We start from the raw sequence: 16,996 nt of genomic DNA, 5'->3' as shown, positions 1-16,996 counted from the left end.
TACATTCACATCAATTTGTGAATGAATGAAAGTCCCATATCGAGAATTAGACCCATATCAAAAATCAGATTCATATTGAAAGAAACATCAAAGACCCATATCGAGAATCAAAGACCCATATCACAAGCATCAAATCAGGACCCATATCACAAGCATCAAATCAGGACCCATATCACAAGAATCAAATTAGGACTTATATCAGAAATCAAATCAGGACTCATAATGCAAGCATCACATCAGGACTTATATCGCAAGCATCATATCAGGATTCATATTGAAAATCAAATCAAACTCATATCGAAAAGAAAAATCAAGATCCATATCAAACTCAAAATTAGGATCCACATCAAAAATCAATCAGCTTGGCACTCCATATTGAAAGCAATTCATATCAACAACAATAGACTCAGATCATCCTACTTGAGCATATCATAAATTGGACATCATCACAAAGGAGGACTCACATTGGATCAGGAACCATAACAGAACAATCAAGAGATGCATATTGACATCTATGACATCTATCTAATCTATTTGACTTACGACACATTCTTTACAATCTTTTTTTTCCCCAACTTTGGACCCTACGTGCTAAACCAAGGCTCCTAAGTGCTACGCTACCACTCATGCACTATCCTTTTTCATCAATGTCCTAGAAGTGATACTCTACACACTAAACCCCTACATGCTAAACTTGTACCACATGCTAACTAGAACCTCCTAAGTGCTACCCTGTTAACCCTATGTGCTAAACTATCCTATGCGCTACCCAACCTACCCATTGCACTTTTATGCAGACCTAATGCTCTAAACAACCTATGCGCTAGCCTATTCCCCTCCTATGCTACCATATGTTCCCTAGATGCTAAAAAAACTAGGTTAACCCTATGCACTAAGACTCCTATAGTATGCGCTACAAAAATTAAACTACACGCTAACCCAACAATAATCGATTCAAAAACTGAAAAATGTGATCAAAATGAACAAAATCAATTAAAAATGCAGAGAGATTTTGACCACTTACTAGTGGGCCATAGGTGATGGTTCTCTGGTGTCGCCTGATGCTTTCAAACTGGTGCAAAGAATATGGAATCGACATCATCATCAGAGCTCCAAATGTCACAATCGCAAAGAGACAAGTGTGCAAATGATTTTTCCAAATCACCTTTTACCTTTTTATAGGGTAAAATAAAAAAGGTTAATAAGTGGGGCATGCATTTTTCTCACTTTTTCAACCTTATCAACAATATTTTTGAGAGATGAATCAATAAAATATATTAAATGTAGTCAATATTATCAAATTGCAATTAATCCAAAAACTCTCATCAACTTGACAATTTTTCACTAAATCCTTGATTCATCTTCTGAGGGGGCATCATCAATATTGTTCATCAAATCTGGGGCATCATATCAACATTTTGACACACAACATCATATTGACAATTTTGACAACATATCCGGTAAATTTTCTTTGAATCAACATGTGCGCACACTTCACTTCAAAGAGGGGCAAAATGTAGACGTATAAATTTGACCACTTTCCTAAATGAATATTTATTATTTATTTTAAACCCATACTCCTTATTAATTAAATTCTATTTAATTAATTTCTTCATATTCATCTATTTGATTATATGAATTACTCCATTTATTTAATTAAGTTCACCTAAACCTTTTCTAACCTTTAATTAAATAAATCACATTATTTAATTAATTCCCCTTTCTCTCTTTTTAATTAAATTTACATTTAATTAAATTGATCCTTGCAAATAAATAAATCTAATTTATTTATTTAAATCGACCACTTGTATTTATGCAAGTTGCATCTATTTGGTTGAAATAAAGTAATTTTATTTTAATTAAAATCCTTTTCCCTCCATTGGCATTTTCCTACATCTCCCACTTGCCTCCTAAAACCTCTTCTAGATTCTTATAATCCCTTCCAATTTAGCCTAACCCATCTCCTAATTATTGTCACATTCCTAAGCAAAGAGAAGACACTTCTCAAAGCCCTCAAAGTTTTCCAAACCATTTAAGGCTCTTACATAACCATTAATGGTTAACTCAACCTTCTTGCATGTGTTGGCATTTGCATGAAGATTGGGGAGATTGTATTGACGATATATTATATTGTCATTGATGTCAATTAACCAATGATAATGATGCTAATGTTATTTGTTGATATTTTTATTATGATGCTTTGTAACCAGTAGGAAGAGCTTATGAAGGAAACTATAACCAGCAGGAAGTGTTTGTAGTGGGAACTGGTATTACTATATACTGGAACCCCCCACTACCCTGCGGTCACTGTCAGTGGCCACAGAGGAGTGGAGGGGACCACGAGGCCCCCTCAACCCCATGGGCCTGCACATGCAGGACCGCAGGGGGGTGATGGGACTCGTGGTCCCCACTCCCCCATTTACAAATAAAACAATAAAAAGAAAAAGGGAATTCGCTTTTTTTCATTTTTGTGAATAGTTTTTTTTATATAATCTTTTTAATTTGCAAATTAGAATTTTTAGTAATTACTTTGGGATTAAAGTTAATTGCTTAAATTTAAATTTTAATTGTTAATAATTGCAATTTAGGAAAAATTAAATGCTTTCCTTAGTATAAATTTTAAGTTGTTGAATTTAACTTAGAAAAGTTTATAAATATTAGGGATTACTGTGCAGTGAATTCATGATTAAAGTATCCTTGGTAAATTTTATATTTGTAAATTATATTGGATCAATTATTTTAATTAGAATTATTCATTCCATGTAAGATCCATTCAGCACTTAGTTGGCCTTTAGCAATTAATTCACATTAATATGATTTGAATCGAATGCCTAAATTAATCACTATTTTTGGATTGCATAATTATGCATGCAAGTTACACTATTCTTATATCATGCAAATTACTTATAGATTAACTACATTTATTTGACATTATCATCTCCATGCAAGTACACATGTAATTATTAATATGCAAGTTTTTCGTATCCAAGTTATATTTCAAGTTATGGTTTTTATTCTACGTAATTCATCTAGTAGCTATTTCAATCAATTAAAATTATGCACGTTCAATTAGTAATTGTTTTCAAGAATGATGTTTTCATAGCTTCTTAGTTAGGAAACTAAATAAAGGAAGATGGAAACCTAAACCTAGTAGCATTCGGTATATACGGTGCCTCTGGGTCACGCTTACGGGTAATGCGCTCGTGTTGAACTACTGCACTTAACACCTAATAAAGCTACATCAACGACGTCTGTGGCATCGTCCCTATAAATCATCGGGGAGTAATAAGGGACACTTGGAAGTTAAAATCCAAGGGGTGGGTAATCCCTCTTGGATCAATAATATAATAAGATAACTTTTAAATGATTTTTCATCTGTTGAGAGAAACCATAGTAAACCCCCTTTAGGGTTGGTTAAGTAAAACATTTTTATGAAATTGTTTTTTTTATCTTGAAGAGATATTGGTGATCAACAATTTTACCAAGGGTGACGCTCATGCTAGGTGCTAGGATGTAGTCATTAGGGCACAAACAATAGGCCATCTTGAGCCTTTGTTTAAGTGCTACCATAATGGGTAGCAACCATAGAGAAACTATCTGGGACATTGACCCTAGAAAGGGTTGCATACCAACTAATCAGTTTACATCAAACCATAGAATAGAAAATAGAACTACATACTTTATGCCTTGATCTCATGTCCAAGCAGGTATGTAGGCAGTCTTGGGATAGAGTTTGTCCCTCATACTCAGGTGTTTATGGGTGGGGTCTAGGCTTGGTAAAAGAAAGATTGAGTAAGAATCCTATTTAGAAAGATAAGATAATTAAAATTGGAAAAAGGTAATTCAATGCATACTCGGAAGGAATCCCGTATGGATTCACTTGACTTCCTGAGGCTTTAAGCCAAATTCCAAGGTAGAATTCAAGCTTGTATTATGTTATTCAATTACTCCTAAGGATGGCGACCTCGGTGCACTTCTGTTAGAAGAGTGTAGTACTTAGCGAGTGGCTTAGGACCCGAATGGTCCCGATGAGTCTAAGTCTCTGGCCAGAGCAGCCCCTATCCCTATTGGATAGATGCCTACCCCGCATGGGTAGATGCCTATCCTGATTTGGATAGATGGATACCCCGTATGGGTAGATGCCTATCCCATATTGGATAGATGAAATCTTATGTCCCATATAGACAAGTGCCTAACCCGTATGGTTAGATGCTCATCCCCAATGGATGAATGCCTAATCCAAATGGATGGATGCCCAGAGTATGTGATTGAATCAAACACAAATGATTAAATTTAACAAAAAAAAAAGAATGGTCAAATTTTTGTTGGGTTAAATATGGTGGGTTATTACATGTGGTATCAGAGCAAAGGTTCAACTCTAGGCCTTGTGGTCACTTCAATTTACACAACTAAGGGAATATTTTGCAATGATAGAAATTAAAATTAAAAAATCTTAAATCAAGAACTAAGTGTTTGCCGAGGGCAAGGGTACAATTTCCTGAGTTTGAAACAAGGGTAAACCTCTATGTGGCACCCCTAGGATTATATGATGTAATTATTGGAATGAGTTGATTAACAGACCATCAAGCTAATGTAGATTGCTATAACAAGGTTGTTGAATGTTTGGATGATGAGGGGGAAAAGGTCAAAATCCAAGGAAAGTTTAAACCCATTAATATAGAAACCATATCAGCCATGTAGTTAAAGAAGGAAAGAAGAAGAGGAGGCCAAATCTATATGGTTGAAATTGATGAAAGAAAAGAGGAAAATACACCAACCTTTGAAAATACCCCTTTCCTAAATGAATTCAAGGATGTTTTTCTAGAAGAATTACCTGGCTTACCCCCTAAAAGGAAGTTTTACTTTTCTATCGAAGTACTTCTAGGAGTTGAACCAATATCAAGGACACCTTACTGAATTTCAAGAACTCAAAATGCAATTAGAGGAACTCTTAGCTAAGGGATTAATAAGGCCAAGTGTATCACCATGGGGAGTGCCAGTTTTGTTTGTTAAGAAGAAGGATGGAACCTTAAGGCTATGATTCGACTATAGGATGTTGAACAAGGTCACAATAAAGAATAGGTATCCCTTACCTCGCATAGAGGATCTTTTTGACCAAATGAAAGGAGCAGTAGTTTTCTCAAAGATAGACCTCTGGTCAGGGTACCATCAACTTAGAATTAAGGAGGAAGACATTCTAAAGATAGCTTTTAGGACTAGATATGGGCATTATGAATTCACAGTAGTTCCTTTTGGTGTAACCAACGCCCCAGCTGCATTTATGAACCTATTGAATAGTGTACTCCATGACTACTTGGATAAATTTGTTTTGGTATTTCTGGATGACATATTGATTTACTCTAGGAATGAGGAGGAACATTTAGTGCACCTACAAATTTTTTTGCAAAGGTTGAGAGATCATAAGTTATATGGGAAATTGTCAAAATGTGCCTTCTTCAAGGAAAAGATTCACTACCTTGGGCATATAATATCAAAGGAAGGAATAGCAGTTGATCCAGATAAAATAAAGGCAATAGTAGAATGGCCAATCTCTAAAAATGTTTCAGAGGTAAGAAGCTTTATGGGGCTAGCAGGTTACCATAGGAGGTTTGTGGAAGGATTCTCTAAGATATCAAACCTCATCACCTCATTACAAAGGAAGGGTAAAAGGTTTGTGTAGATAGAACAAAGTGATAAGGCATTCCAAATCTTGAAGGGAAAACTAACCTCGGCACTCATTCTAAAGGTGCCAGATCTGAATGGACACTTCACAGTCATAACTAATGCTTCTATTGAAGGGTTAGGAGGAGTACTTGTCCACGATGAAGGGGTAGTATCTTATGATTCTAGAAAGCTAAAGACTCATGAAGTCAATTATGCACCCCACGACTTAGAGTTGGCAGCGATTGTGCATGCCCTACAAAAATGGAGACACTTCTTGCTAGGGAAGCCCTTTTAATTGAAGTCAGATAACCAAGGACTAAAGTACATCTTTACCCAACCCCACTTAAATGCCAGACAAAGAAGGTGGTTAGAGTTTCTAAGTGAATATGATTTTGAAATTGAATATATTAAAGGGAAGGACAATAGGGTGGAAGATGCCTTAAGTAGAAGGAGACACTTGATGACTATAGCAACATTCAAAACTTCTTTCAAAAGGCAAGTAATGGATGAACAAGGACATGACCCATGGTATGAGTAAGTCAAATTGACTTTAGAATATGATCCAATTGATCCTAAGATTGAAGGGTATACATTAGATGAAGATGGGTTGCTCAGATACAATAATAGAATCTATATTCCTAATTCAGGGAACTTAAGGGAAGTAGTCTTGTCGGAGGCTCACAATGCCCCTTATTCAGGGCACCCAGGAGTTAACAAACTTTATGCAGATCTAAAGAAGTTATACTTTTGGCAAGGGATGAAGAATGACATCATCAAGTATGTGGCTAAATGTTTGGAGTGTCAAAGAGTAAAGGCAGAACATAGACATCCAGCTGGATTGTTACAGTTACATGATGTACCTCAATACAAGTGGCAAGTTATTAGCATGGATTTTGTGCAAGGGTTACCCATGTCACCTTCTAGGCATGATGCAATAATGGTGGTAGTTGACAAACTCACTAAGGTGGCACACTTTATATTGGGGAATATGATGGATGATACACCTACCTTGGCTAGGCGCTTTGTTAAGGAAATATTTAGGCTGCATGGAATACCAGAGAAAATCATATTAGATAGAGATGCTAGATTCACTTCAAGGTTTTGGACCACTCTCCAATCAGCTCTAGGAACTCAACTAAATTTTAGCACTGCATACCATCCTAAAACTGATGGTCAGACAAAAAGGACAAATCAGATTATGGAAGACCTACTTCACATGTATTGCATGGACCAACAAAGGAAATGGGAAGAGTACCTACCTCTTGTAGAGTTTGCTTACAATAATACATATCAAACATCTTTGGGAATGGCACCTTTCGAAGCTTTATATGGTAGACCATGTCGAACACCTTTGAGTTGGGATAGTCTTGAAGATAGAGTGATTGTTGGACCAAATATGTTGAAAGAGATGGAGAGGAAAACTAAGGAAATTAGGCAAAGATTGAAGGAAGCCTCAGATAGGCAGAAAAGCTATGTAAACAAAAACAGGACACCAAGGGAGTTTGAGGTGGGAGAGAAAGTCTTCCTAAGGGTTAGGCCACACAAGAGTTCCATAAGATTTGGGAAAAAGACTAAGCTTGCACCTCGCTATGTTGGACCCTTTGAAATATTGGGAAGGATTAATCCAATTGCATACCGGTTAGCCTTACCTCCCCAATTGAGCCGAATCCATGATGTCTTCCATGTATCTCTTCTTAAGAATTATGTACCTGATGAGAAACACATTTTGAATTGGGATGCCTTACAGGTCCAGGAAATGGGAGGAATAATGATAGAGCCATTCAAAATCTTGGAGAGATGTCAGTGCCAGTTGCACAATAGAGAGGTTGATCAGTGCAAAGTATAATGGGACCAATGTGATGAAAAGAATGCCACGTGGGAAGATACTAAGGAGATACGACAGTTGTTTCCTTTTTTGTTTTAATCATGAACTATAGACTCTTTTGGATGCATTCAATAAGTGCATCGGGATGATGCACAAATTAAGGGGGGGAGGATGTCACAACCCTCCTTTATCACTTTTGGATTTAAAATACAAACTCTATTATATTTTTGGATAAGCTATTTAAATGATTGAATGAATATAATAAAAGACACATGGAAAATATACATTTTTCTTATTTATTTATTTAGTTTTCCACATCCAATTATGGAACATGTTGTAGGAAGAATGAGAAGCTTCTAGAGGATTCTCCACCACCTTGCATGTAACTCCTCCCAGTAAGTCTAATCAATTTGCATGAAGTCCAAAATTGGGAAAGAATCTCCTTTTTAATTAAATTTTATAGATAGTGGAATAGAGGGAATTTTCTTATAAAATTATATGCAAGTTTCAAAGAAGGGGGTTGATTTTGTTTTGAAGGAAATTTCCCAAGTTTTAGAAATATATCTTTTCCTTGGTAATCTCATCTTTCATTGCAAGAATTCTAAGTTGTTGTTGAAGGATTTCTCTCAAGTTGCAAGGAAGGATCAAAAGGATAACCAGTGGATTCAACATCAAGCTCGATAAACCAGGTTCTCCCCCTGTTATTTCACATTCACTTATGAGGAATTTGTACTATCAATAGTTATAGATCTTCCTTCATATAAAGAATTCTTTTATTTGTTTTTAAATCTTTTATTTGGGGATAAATAATAATGATGATGCTTTCCTATAGTGCATGTAAAAGATAGTTATTTATTTATTTTAATTCCCTCAAGAAAATATGCCCAAGATCTTACTTTTTGTTTTTTTTCGTTTTTCCAAAGATTTTAGCAAAAAGAAAATCATATTCTTTTATTTGTTTAAAATCTCTCTCTTTTTCAGATTAAAATTCTTTCTGTATGATTTGAATCTTTATTTTCTTCCCTTTAATCCATCTCTCTGGTTTTTCGAATGGAATTCTGAATCTCATTCTTAAATTTCTCTATGATTATTTCCTCTATGGTTATTTTAAATCTCTCTCTATGATTATTTTAAATCTCTCTGTGATTATTTTGAATCTCTCCGTGGTTATTTTAAATCTTTCTATGATTATTAATTAGATAAATCTCCCTGTGAGCTGAACAAAGACCTCTCTATGAATATCAGTTGAATAAAATCCTTCTATGAATACTGGAAATGAATCCTAGAAATAAACAATTTCCCTATGAAGTCTGGAAATAAACTCCCTCCCTGTGAATGCTGGATAAAGCTCTCTCTCTCTCTCTCTCTCTCTCTCTCTCTCTCTCTCTCTCTCTCTCTCTCTCTGTGTGTGTGTGTGTGTGTGTGTGTGTGTGTGTAAATGTTAAACTCTTGTTTACTGTGAAAATCAATCTAAAAACAATTATTTGATCATCTATTTTATCCATGTTCTTACTTTCATAAATAAATTCTCTTTTGTTTTTTTTAAGTAAGGGAATATGAAACCATATATATATATATAGTTTATTTTGAATGTTAATATATATTAATGTCACATTATAATTATATTAAACTGCATTCAAATGTCAAAATATATTAATGATTACAACACGGTCTTCGAGAAATATTCGAAGGCATGATGGCAGCACATGCAAGGGTAGTGGGTATCGAAACCGCCAGGGGTAGTGGTACCCCCCACTACCCTGCAGTCACTGTTAGTGGCCACAGGGGAGTGAAGGGGACCACAAGACCCCCTCAACCTTGCGGGCCTACACATGCAGGACCGCAGGGGGGTGATGGGACCCATGGTCCCCACTCCCCCATTTGCAAATAAAACAATAAAAAGAAAAAGGGAATTCGCTTTTTTTCATTTTTGTAAATAGTTTTTTTTTATATAATCTTTTTTATTTGCAAATTGGAATTTTTAGTAATTACTTTGGGATTAAAGTTAATTGCTTAAATTTTAATTTTAATTGTTAATAATTACAATTTAGGAAATATTAAATGCTTTCCTTAGTATAAATTTTAAGTTGTTGAATTTAACTTAGAAAAGTTTATAAATATTGGGGATTATTGTGTAGTGAATTCATGATTAAAGTATCCTTAGTAAATTTTATATTCGTAAATTATATTGGATCAATTCTTTTAATTAGAATCATTCATTCCATGTAAGATCCATTCAGCACTTAGTTGGCCTTTAGTAATTAATTCACATTAAAATGATTTGAGTTGAATGCCTAAATTAATCACTATTTTTGGATTGCTTAATTATGCACGCAAGTTACACTATTCTTATATCATGCAAATTACTTATAGATTAACTACATTTATTTGACATTATCATCTCCATGCAAGTACACATGTAATTATTAATATGCAAGTTTTTCGTATCCAAGTTATATTTCAAGTTATGGTTTTTATTCTACGTAATTCATCGAGTAGTTATTTCAATCAATTAAAATTATGCACGTTCAATTAGTAATTGTTTTCAAGAATGATGTTTTCGTAGCTTCTTAGTTAGGAAACTAAATAAAGGAAGATGGAAGCCTAAACCTAGTAGCGTTCGGTATATACGATGCCTCTAGGTTATGCTTACGGGCAATGCCATCGTGTTGAACTACTTCACTTAATGCCTAATAAAGCTACATCAATGACGTCTCTGGCATCATCCCTATAAATCATCGGGGAGTAATAAGGGACACTTGCAAGTTAAAATCCAAGGGGCAGGCAATCCCTCTTGGATCGATAATCTAATAAGATAATTTTTAAGTGATTTTTCATCCATTGAGAGAAACCATAGTAAACCCCCTTTAGGGTTGGTTAAGTAAAACATTTTTATGAAATTGTTTTTTTAATCTTGAAGAGATATTGGTGATCAAAAATTTGGCCAAGGGTGATGCTCATGATAGGTGTTAGGATGTAGTCGTTAGGCCACAAACAATAGGCCATCTTGAGCCTTTGTTTAAGTGCTACCATCATGGGTAGCAACCATAGAGAAACTGTCAGGGACATTGACCCTAGAAAGGGTTGCGTACCCACTAATCAACTTACATCAAACCATAGAATAAAAAATAGAACTACACACTTTACGCCTTGATCCCATGCCGAAGTGGGTATGTAGGCAGTCTTGGGATGGATTTGTCCCTCGTACTTAGGCTTTTGTGGGTGGGGTCTAGGCTTGGTAAAAGAAAGATTGAGTAAGAATCCTATTTAGAAAGATAAGATAATTAAAATTGGAAAAAGGTAATTCAATGCATACTCGGAAGGAATTCTGTATGGATTCGCTTGACTTCTCGAGGCTTTAAGCCAAATTCTGAGGTGGAATTCAAGCTTGTATTATGTTTTTCAATTACTCCTAAGAACGGCGACCTCAGTGCACTTCTGTTAGAAGAATGTAGTACTTTGCAAGTAGCTGAGGACTCGAATGGTCCCGATGAGTCTAAGTCTCCGGCCAGAGCACCCCCTATGTTGATTGGATAGATGCCTATCCCGATTTGGATAGATGCCTACCCCATATGGGTAGATGCCTATCCCGTATGGATGAGTGCCTAACCTGTATGGTTATATGCTCATCCCGGATGGATGAATGCCTAATCCAAATGGATTGATGCCTAGAGTATGCGATTGAATCAAACACAAATGATTAAATTTAACAAAAAAAAAAAGAATGGTCAAATTTTTGTTGGGTTAAATATGGTGGGTTATTACATTGAGTGTGTGGTTGCTGAAGCAGATGATGTATTTGTAGATTGAGTAAAGGTGGATAGGAGCATGAAAAGGATTTGAACCATCAAGTGTAGTGCTATTCAAACAAATTACCAAACTCCCGTTAATTTTCTAACAATTATAGCAGACTGAAATCCCCTAACCGAGTAAACTCTAACAAGCTTGGTGCTATTCAAATCTTCTAACAAGGTGATCCATTAGCTTGGATTTTTAAATCCTCCAATGAGGCTACTCCTTATAGAGTATTTCTTCGAACAAGGCATTTGTTGTCAATCCCTTAACCAGGTGGTCCCTTACAAGATCTATTCTTAACAGGGCTTTTTGTAAAAGCTTTAATAGGCTTGGCTCCTAACAAGGTGAACTTCAGAAGAGTTCAGATAGTTATCTTGTGAGTCCCATCTCACCATTGTTTTTCCCATTTGGGATTCCACGTCAAAAAATATTGTGTCAAGAGGTGAATGGTTTTGTGGTTATGATCTTATGGTTGATTTTCTTAACTACTTTATCCACTTTGATATGTCATGACAATCGGAAGCATTGAGAAGTGAAGTTTTACTTATGTTGGTAAGCTTTTTTGAATGTTTATAAGCTTGAAGTTGTTTATTGTTAGTTGTGATAGCCAACCAATTTATGATAGTAGTATTGCATTGATAGCTCTTAAGTTTACTTCGAGAGTTTGGTTTTGAGGTTGGTGAAGTTTGTTTCGGTTTTTCTATCTACTAATTCACCCCCCTCTCAGTAGTTGACCGGATCCTTATTATTTCATCATACCATCAATTGGTATCAGAGCACTTCAGTTCCTAAAGATCTAAGCCTAACAGCTTGAGGGAAAGATCTTACAAATCATGATGAAGAAGGAAGGTCTAAAGTTTAATAGAGAGAACTATAGGATATGGAGTGATAGAATAAAAATTTATATCAAGAGTATTGGAAATTAATACTGGGAATATGGTGTCAATCAATATGTTGTACCTACTGGGATGTTGACTAATGATCAGAAGAATGAACAACAAGAAAAAAATCAAGCATTAGAGGCTATTATCAGTTCTTTGTCTGATGCTAAATATGTAGTTGTTCATTGTTTAGAGACTCCATATGAGGTATGGATGAAACTTGAACATATTTATAACGGTGATGAACATGTTAAGGTTGCAAAAGAAGAGAGTCTAAGAGGAAAGTTTGATGACATGCGGATGGCTGATGGTGAGAATATCCAGCAGTATGGTTAAAGGATAAAAGAGATAGTCAGTGAAATTAAGACTGTAGGAGGTAAAGTGGAAGATGCCACTGTGATCAGTAAAGTATTGGCAACCCTATTACTGGTCTATGCTATCCAAGTTGCAGCCATTGAGGAGCTGAAGTCTATTGACAAAACTAAGGTAACCCTTGACTCCATCATTGGCAAGCTTACTGCTTTTGAATTAAATGGTTATGATGGTAGTGTACAAAAATCTGAGTCTGCATTTAGAGCTTCTATTTCTAACCCATCTATGAGGAAAATTAGAGATGTTAGTCACGGTTATGAATCTAGATCCAATAGAGATGTTGATGATGAAGATAATTTAGTGGAGCTTGAAGCATTGTTGGCTAAGTGGTTTCCTAGAGGCACTAGCAAATATAGAGGTAAGATACCTTTGAAATGTTTTGCATGTAACAATATTGGACACATAGATGCTAACTATCCTAATGGTGATAATGAGTACAAAAGAGAGAAATTCAAGAAGTATAAGGGTAAAGGAAAAAGAGATTGTCTCATTGTTGTTGATGGTGGTATCATTGATGAAGAATCTGACGGTGATGCTAATGAAGATATTGTGTTTGTATCCATTAAAGAGGAGATATCTGACCAAAAGGAATTAGTATCTAGAATGGATAACTCTGATGATTGGATTATTGATAGTGGTTGTTCACATCACATGACCGGTGATTGGAAAAAATTTATTTCCTTGAAGGAATTTGATGGCGGTGTTGTAAGATTTGGTAATGACTCACCCTGCATGGTTAAATGTAAGGGAACTATTTATCTTAATGGAAAGAGCAAGGTAGATGATATCTATTGGGTTGAAAGTTTAAAGAATAATCTTTTGAGTGTGGCTCTACTTAATGACAGAGGATACACATTGGAGTTTAAAGATGGTATGTGCAAAATCTATGGGAACAAAAGTGAACTAATCGTAACTGGTAAGCAGACTAAAGGTAATTTGTTCCAGCTTAATCCTAAATTCAACAACTGTTTAATTATAATGATAGATGATAGTTGTCTTTGGCATAGGAAATTTGGTCATATAAACTTTGATAACATTGTTAAAGCAAGTAGGTCCAAGACAATGAGAGGTTTGCCTCATTTGGACAATCCGGTTAATGCTCTATGCAAATAATGTTAGTTGGGAAAGATGGCATCCTCAACATTGAAGAGATTTTTTTTTTAGTGGAACATCTATTAGATTTGGTTCATATAGATCTTTGTGGACCAATAAGAACAAGAAGTATTCAAGGTGATAGATATTTTATGATCTTCACTGATGATTGCTCAAGGATTATGTGGGTCACATTCTTGAAGGATACGACTCAAGCTTTTGGTAAGTTCAAGGCTTTCAAGGCTTTAGCTGAGAAGGAGAGTGGTAAGAAGATAAAGTGTCTGAGGACAGATCAAGGCAGTGAATTTACTTCTGTGGAATTCGCTAGATATTGTGAGGAAAATGGTATCAAGCAGTAGCTTTCTGCACCAAGGACTCCACAACGGAACAATATTGCAGAGAGAAACAAATGGTCAGTGGTTGAAGTTGCTAGGACAATGTTGATACAAGGTGGTGTAGCAAATTTTTTTTGGAGAGAAGTTGTCAGTACAACTGTCTACACTATGAACCAAATTGTGGTAAAGAAAGGTAAGGACAAGACTCCTTATGAATACTAGTACGGTAGATCACCTAATGTTAGCCATTTCAAGATATTTGGAATCAAATGTTTTATTAAGAGAGGTGATTATATTAGCAAATTTGAGGCTAAAAGTGATGAAGGTATATTTCTTGGTTATTCCACCAAGAGTACTGCATACAAGTGTTTTAACAATTGGACACAGAGAATTATTGAGAGTGTTGATGTTCGAGTGGATGAATATCCTAAAGTATCAGAGGGAACCAGTTTGGAAAAGAAGGATGAGGATCCTTGTATTTTATTTTTGGAACCAGAAATAGTGAAACCTGAAACCGACAAAGTGAGTACTAATGAACCAGTTCAACCAGTACAGATAAATTCAAAAGAAGATGATGATAATGAAGAAGATGAATCAGAAGATAATGATCATGTTATTATGAGATATATGAGACTTAATCACAATCCTAAGCACATTATTGGAGATAAGGAAGTTGGAGTACTAACCAAAAGAAGAATCAGAGAAAATTCTTGCATGATCTCCATCATTGAATCAAGAACTACTAAGGAAGCATTTGGTGATGATCATTGGGTAAAAGCTATGGAAGAGGAACTAGATCAAATTGAGAAGAACAACACATGGACCCTAGTACCTTGACCGGTAAATAAAAATGTGATAGGTACTAAGTGGGTAATTTAGGAACAAGTTGAATGAAGATGGTGTTGTAGTTCACAACAAAGTTAGGTTGGTATGCAATGGTTGTGCACAAGAGGAAGGAGAAGATTATGGAGAGAATTTTGGACTAGTCGCAAGGCTGGAAGGTGTCAGAACTTTACTAGCATTTGCAGCACATAAAAAATTCAAGGTGTACTAGATGGATGTAAAGTCAACATTTTTTAATGGGATACTAGAAGAAGAGGTATACATTGAGTAGCCAGATGGTTATTCTTTAACTGATGAGAAAGACATGGTATACAGATTGCATAAGACTTTAAATGGATTAAAGCAAGCACTGAGAGCATGGTATGAAAGACTTTATACACATCTGATGAAGATAGGTTTTCTTAGAACCAGTGATGATAGCAACATATATCTCAAATCTGAAGGAGATAAAATACTGGTGAGTTAAGTATTTGTAGATGATATCAGATTTGGAGGTAATGATTATATGACCAATGATTTTGTTGATGAAATGAAAAATGAGTTTGAAATGTCTCTAGCTGGGGAAATAAAAATTTTCATAGGCTTGCAAATACAACAAATGAAGAATGGTATTTTCATAACACAGTCTAAGTATGTGAAGGATGTTTTGAAGACATTTGGCATGAGTGACTATAAACCAATTGGGACACCCATGGTTACAGGTTGTAAGTTGTCTAAGGAAGATGAATCCACATCTGTTGATGAGAAGGAGTATAGGTCAATGATTGGAAAATTGCACTATGTTGTTCACAATAGAATGGATATAGCTCATGCAGTTGGCCTAGTTGCTAGATTCCAGAAGAATCCTAAGGAAACACATCTGATAGCAACTAAGAGAATCTTTAGATATTTGAAAGGTATTGTTGATTATGGGTTATGGTATCCATATGGAGGAAATTTTGATTTGAAGGTGTACATTGATTCAAATTGGGCAAGAAATATTGATGAGCAGAAAAGAACAACTGGTGGAGCATTTTTTCTTGGAGGAAGACTTGTTTCATGGAGTAGTAAAAAATAGAGTTGTACTTCACAATCTACTACTGAAGCTGAGTATGTTGTAGCTTACATGAATTGTACCTAGGCTATCTAGATGAGGCACATTTTGGAATGTTTTAAGATGAAGATCTCAGAACCAGTAAAGATCTTGTGTGATAATACAAGTGCCATAAATATTTCCAAGAACCCTGGACCAAGCACATTGAATTGAAGTATCATTTCATAAGAGAAAAGGTACAGAGTAAAGATGTAATCTTAGAGCATTTTTCTACCAAGGAGCAGATTGTAGATATCTTTACTAAACCTTTACCTAAGACTACATTTGAATATCTTAGAAATTAGCTAGGGGTTGTACCATTTCATGAAGTCAGTTGATTATGATGTAGATTACATCAGTCCCAGAGAGACTTGAAGAATTTTATAGCAGGATTGGTGTAGAAGTGGAACTATTCCATAGGGGGAGCATCAAGTTGTAGGTTGTTGATGCTGAACAGTGAAATTTGACATAACATGTTTTACTGTCAATTTGGCATTGTTGTCAAAGGGGGAGAAGAACTATGTGATTTGTATGGTTGATAGAGAGAAGGAAGACAAAGCAAATGAAACATGAATACTTGGTAATGTAAACCAAGATTCCTATTCACAATCACAATAATCAATGATATTGATATTTGTATTGCCATCAATGCCAAAGGGGGAGATTGTTGGCATTCGCATGAAGATTGGGAGATTGCATTGATGATATATTATGTTATCATTGATGTCAATTAACCAATGATAATGATGTTAATTTTATTTATTGATATTGTTATTATGATGCTTTGTAACTGGTAGCAAGAGCCGATGAAGGAAACTATAACTGGTAGGAAGTGTTTGTAGTGGGAACCAATATTACTATATATTGGAGAGTTGAACTGATAAACCCTAAATGATTAAGTTTAGCAATTGGTTGTATTGGTTTATGATCTGACGATGAGCATTAATGATTATGACATGTATGATTACATATTGAAAGAGAGTTTCAATTGATTTTGGCATGTTGATGAAATGGTTTTTGTCTAGGAAATCAGCAAAGTATATTGCATGTAATGCAAAGCGCATGATGAGTTACTGAGTTCGAGGAAGCAGTGATCAAAGAGCGATCGAGGCTTTCT

This window comes from Cryptomeria japonica, chromosome 1 (genome assembly GCF_030272615.1).
Source record: "Cryptomeria japonica chromosome 1, Sugi_1.0, whole genome shotgun sequence".
NCBI lineage: Eukaryota > Viridiplantae > Streptophyta > Pinopsida > Cupressales > Cupressaceae > Cryptomeria > Cryptomeria japonica.
The sequence above is the reverse complement of the archived record's forward strand: the minus strand, read 5'-3'. Positions refer to the sequence as shown.